Source organism: Humulus lupulus, chromosome 4, assembly GCF_963169125.1.
Source record: "Humulus lupulus chromosome 4, drHumLupu1.1, whole genome shotgun sequence".
NCBI lineage: Eukaryota > Viridiplantae > Streptophyta > Magnoliopsida > Rosales > Cannabaceae > Humulus > Humulus lupulus.
The window spans coordinates 245,942,119-245,948,118 of record NC_084796.1 but is presented as its reverse complement, the minus strand read 5'-3'; positions in this window follow the sequence as shown (position 1 = coordinate 245,948,118).

Sequence of the window (6,000 nt, the reverse complement as noted above, 5' to 3'; positions counted from 1 at the left end):
CTACGGCATACCTGGTGAGAATCAGAAGCCCAAAAATCACACAGAATTGCCCAATCAGAAGAAGTAATCAACACAAAAGGTTTTGACTTCGCTCTCTCATTGTCCACCTCTCCTCCAACATCTACCCAGTGTTTCTTCATCGTGTGGCGCCAATCAGTCAGATGTTTTTGTATTTGTCTTACCATGGCATCGTTGATTACTGGATTGTCTTCTGGATAAATGAATTTTTCCTAAAATCACAATTAAAATTGGAATTTGTTAAAATATTATGAAGATAGACAAAATATTTAATAATGAGTTATTAAAGGTTTAAAAAATGCTTACAGATAGTCTCTTTCGAATAACTTCGATATCAGCTGGTTTTACTTGTTCCCAAGCTAGTGTAGTTGGGGGTACGGTGCTACGCAAATAACGAGCCATGGAATTGTCGAACCATTTGTCGTACTTTTGAATAGCTTTTCCAGTTTCTTCAACAAACTCTACTTTCAAATGACTAACTTTTTTGATGGTCAGCTCCTTCTCGATATTGGCACCGTAATAAGCTCCCCTGCCTCTCTTGGAGCCACCACCTGTGTCATTACTTGTTTCGGCCATTCTACATTAAAATATTCATCAATTAAATAATTCAAATTATGTATGTCTGTTGTTTTTTGTTATAAAATTAACATTTATTCATTATGGTATTTCCAAACCTACCTTATTCCGACCTAGTGGATCCTTTGGAGATAGTAAGGAGTCATGTACTTCTCCTCATTTTTTAAAAATGTTTCTCAAACATTTTTAAAAAATGAGGAGCAGTACGTGAATACATTGGCTATCCCCAAGGCATCCACTAGGTGCATCACTATTATTTTTTGTTATAAAATTAATATTTTATTACTTATTGTCTTTCCCAGCTTACCCTATTCCGACCTAGTGGATCCCTTGGAGATAGTAAGCAGTCATGTAGTCATTCTCATTTCTTCAAGATGTTTCTCAAACATCTTGAAAAAATGAGAACCACTACATGAATACATTAATTATCCCCAAGGCATCCACTAGGTGCATCACTATTGTTTTTTGTTATTAAATTAATATTTTATTACTTATTGTCTTTCCCAACCTACCCTATTCCGACCTAGTGGATCCCTTGGAGATAGTAAGCAGACATGTGCTAATACTCATTTTTTCAAGATATTTCATCAAATATCTTGAAAAATGAGTACCAGGACATGAATACATTGACTATCCCCAAGGCATCCACTAGGTGCATCACTATTGTTTTTTGTTATTGAATTAACATTTTATTACTAATTGTCTTTCCCAACCTACCCTATTCCGACCTAGTAGATCCCTTGGAGATAGTAAGCAGACATGTGCGACTACCCATTTTTTCAATATATTTCATCAAATATATTGAAAAAATGAGTACCAGTACATAAATACATTGACTATCCCCAAAGCATCCAATAGGTGCGTGTGTACCTATATCTGATACTATCATAAATTAATGATAATAAATAAAGTTTTCATTGAATTAAATAAAAAGTTACATACACTTGTTTAAATTACATATCACTGTCCTCATCATCACTAACTACAACATCATTACGAACATCACTATCACTATCACTATCAACTAGAACATTATCGTCATCCTCATCGTCTTCATACTCGGCCAACGTGTCGTCTTCAAATTCAACTTCATCATCGACAACAAATTCATCTGAACCTTCGCCAACCAAATCATCGTCGTTGTACACTTCAGTGGCATTGACATCAACCCGATCATACTGAAGATTATCAAAAATTGGAAGTTCTACCCACAACTGAAATGAAGAAGAATTAATTTCTTGCAATATTGGTATATCATTTGTGGTCTCAGTATCATCAACATCGGAATTTAAGAAATCCCATACATTCCTTGGAATGTATTCATTAACGAGCCTCCAATCATCCTCATTTTTCACATCTCGAAGATAATACACCAACTTCGCTTGAGATGCGAGAACGAAAGGATCATCTTTATAACATTCTTCTTTCACATATACGCTCGTAAAATTGGATTCCACTTTAATTCTACTTGTATTGAACCATCTACACTTGAATAGGACAACACTGTAACCCATCAAGTAGGACAATTCAATTACTTCTTCCAAAACTCCATAGTAGTTCACTCCTTCCTCACTTGGCACCATTACACCGCAATTTTGTGTTTTAAGCTTCATATCACGACCACGAGTCACAAATTTCACACCATTCACTATCATCCCTGGATATGAATACACGGTGCCGCTTGATTTATTTGTGAGAGCATACAATTCATTATTCACTTCAGTAGGTGTTGACTCATGCAAACTGTTCACCTATCAACATTAACATTGAAAGTTAGTTTTGGATTGATTAAGTGGGGTTTCAGAAAAGAATTGACTAATATACATACTCTTTCTTTGAACCACTGAGGAAAATCAGTTTCTTGTTGAACTTCAAGATTCGAGCCCCCCCGTCTTCTTAATTCATCCATATGCTCACTACAAATGAACAACAATATTATGATTTCGGCATTTACTCGGTATATAAACCAAACATCATTATTGAAAAAATACTAGAAAACACACCTAAGGTACTCCTTAATTTCAGCACAATTGTTCAAGATATACCACTCAGCCTTTTGCTTTAACTGCGGATTGAGGAGCATACTTGATTTCTTACCAAATGGACGACCAACAGCCTTATAAATAGAATATTCCCGATTTGGTTGGGATTCAACGCGATCGTCATTCCTCTCAGGTCGATTGAATCGAGTCTCAAACCCCCGCAGGTACATTGAGCAAAAGGTTAAAGCCTCGTTTACCACGTAAGCTTCTGCGATTGAACCTTCCGGACGTGCACGATTTCTTACATACTGTTTATAAATTGCCATCGAACGTTCAATGGGATACATCCACCTAAAGTGCACGGGACCGCCAAGAATTGCCTCTTTCGGAAGATGCAAAACCAAATGCACCATAATGTCGAAAAATGCTGGAGGAAATATCATTTCCAACTTGCATAAAATGGTGATAATGTCTGTCTCCATCTTCTCAAGGTCTTTCACATTTAAAGTCTGTGCACAAAGTTTTTTGAAAAAACCGCACAACTCAATAATTGGCTTCCGAACTTCAGGAACCAAAAATGACCTAATTGCGGCAGGCAACAACTGCTGAAACAACACGTGGCAATCGTGTGATTTCAGCCCAGTTATCTTGCCATCATTGACATTGACATTCTTCGAAAGGTTTGCAGCAAAACCGTCCGGGAATTCAACTGACTTCACAAATTCACAGAAAACTCGACGCTCTAGGACATTGAGGGTGTAACTGGCGTGTGGTTTCTTCCACTTGTTTCCCTCTTTGCGGAGGTTGAGTTTTTCCCTAATTTTCATGTCTGCTAGATCAAGTCTTGCCTTGTCAGTGTCTTTAGATTTTCCCTCTAAGTTCAACAAAGTTCCCAAGACACTGTCGCAAACATTCTTCTCAATGTGCATTACGTCCAAATTATGCCTCAACAATAACTCCTTCCAATACTCAAGCTCGAAAAATATGCTCTTCTTCGACCAATTGAGTTCAATCGGAGCCCTTTTGCGTTTCACACCACCAAATTCTTTGTGTTTCCTAGGATGTCTAATCAACAAATTCTCTAATTGCTTCAACACATCATCACCAGAGTAATCTTTCGATGGCGGCCTGAGTTCCTTGTTACCGTCGAATAGTGCTCGTTTGCTCCTCCATTCATGATCCATATCAAGAAACCTCCTATGGCCAATGTATGCAATTTTACTTCTAATCCCTATAGAGGGAGTTTCTTCATTGCATGTGGGACACGCCTTGTATCCTTTTGTGCTCCACCCAAACATCATAGCATAAGTTGGGTAGTCGTTAATGGTCCACAAGATTGTTGCACGCATATTGAACAAGGTACTATTGTATGCATCTCGTGTCTCGACACCATTCACCCATAACTCCTTCAACTCGTCAACCAAAGGTCTCATATAGACATCGATATCTTTTCCAGGTGAAGAAGGACCTGAAATTAGAATAGACAACATTAATGACTGTGGTTTCATGCACTTCCACGGCGGCAAGTTGTATGGGACAAGTATCACAGGCCACATGCAGTAAGAGTTGCTCATGTTCCCAAAAGGATTGAAACCATCTGTAGCCAACCCAAGCCTAACATTTCGAGGTTCGGCTGCGAAAGATGGGTACAGCTCATCAAGGTGCTTCCACGCCTTACTGTCAGCGGGGTGCCTCATCACACCATCTTCCCTTGACCTTTTAGAATAGTGCCATCTCATATCCTCTGCAGTATATCTGGAACTGTACAGCCTTTTCAATCTCGGCGTCAACGGAAAGTACTGCATGACCTTATGGGCCACTTTCTTCCCGTTCCCACGATTATCTTGCCAGCGACACTCACCACAAACCGGACAGAATTCCAAATTCGCATTCTCCTTCCAAAACAGTGCACAGTCATGCTTGCAAGCATCGATGGACTCATACCCCAATCCAATACTCCGCAACTTTGCCTTCGCCTCATAGTTAGACTTAGGTAAAACTGTTCCGTCAGGCATAGCGTCGACTAACAATTCCAGCAAACCATCAAAGTAATGATTGCTGCACTTGTTAATAACTTTGAGATGCATCAGCTTCACCAAGAAGTTCAACGCGGAATACTTTCGGCAACCCGGGTACAGTTCACTTGACATCTCCTTAAATAAATTGTCATACTTGTCGCGATGTTGAGGATCATCTTGGGGAGGATCATTATAGTTTCCAGCGGGAACGTCATCTTCAGCGTAAACATCCTCCAGGATATCCGCTATCTCATCTCTATCATGATCTCGTACCACAGCTGGTGGCGACGGCAGCGCCTCTCCATGGTAATGTCACACTTTGTACGATTGTACGATGCCATTGTTGAATAAATGCATCGAAATTGCTTTTATAGGCTGGAACTTAACATTCCCACATTTCTTGCACGGACAGCGAACCAAACCCCGATCGTTCAACTGATTTTTGGCGATATCGAAGAACTCCTTAACACCATTTCTATACTCCAGAGACCAACGATTCCTCGCACTCATCCAACTCCTATCGCTCGCCATCTTTAAGCGAAATAATTAAGAAAATATTAATAATTGTCTTAAAATGAGGGAAATGATAGTCAAAGTATTTCATGACTGTTTGTCTCCCTAATTATCACTAACTGATAATAATATCCTATCCCTGGCAAAAATAATTATTTATAGAGATATTTGCGGCTAAATTACTCAAACTTACAACTTACTAACACTTAAATGACACGTGGCACCACATGATTGGTACACATTATTATTATTTCAAATAATTTTTCATAAAAAAATCATTTTATATTTTATATTTTTAAAAAAAAATCCAATTTATTGTTTTCCAATTTAAAGGTAACAAAAAATAATTTTTTTTTCATTTTTTACAAAAAAAAAAATCAAATTTGTTGCTTTTAATCAATTATTTAGGATTAAGTAAAAAAAATATTTAATCTTAAATTATTGCTTAGATTTTAAACAAAATTACTTAATCTTTAATTGAAAAAAAGTAGACAAAATGATAAATAGGAAGATTTTAATAATAATAATAATAATAATAATAATAATAATAATAATAAATTAACAAATTTGAGGATATTAACAATATAAAATTAAAATTAAAAAAAAATGTATTTTTCATACTTAATCTTAAGTTGAATTTTTTTTTGAATTTTTTTTAAAAAAATGTAAATTTTATTTTTTGTTAAATTAAAAATTATTTTAAGAATAATAACAATGTAGACCAATCATGTAGTGCCACGTGTCCGTTGACTAGTCTACTTTAACATTTACTTATTTATTATTTTTAATTTAAATTAATTTAATTATACATTAATTTCATTTTGTAATTTTATATTAAATTCTTCAATTTGTATTGGATTATTTACTTAATCAATAACAATTTTATTATATTT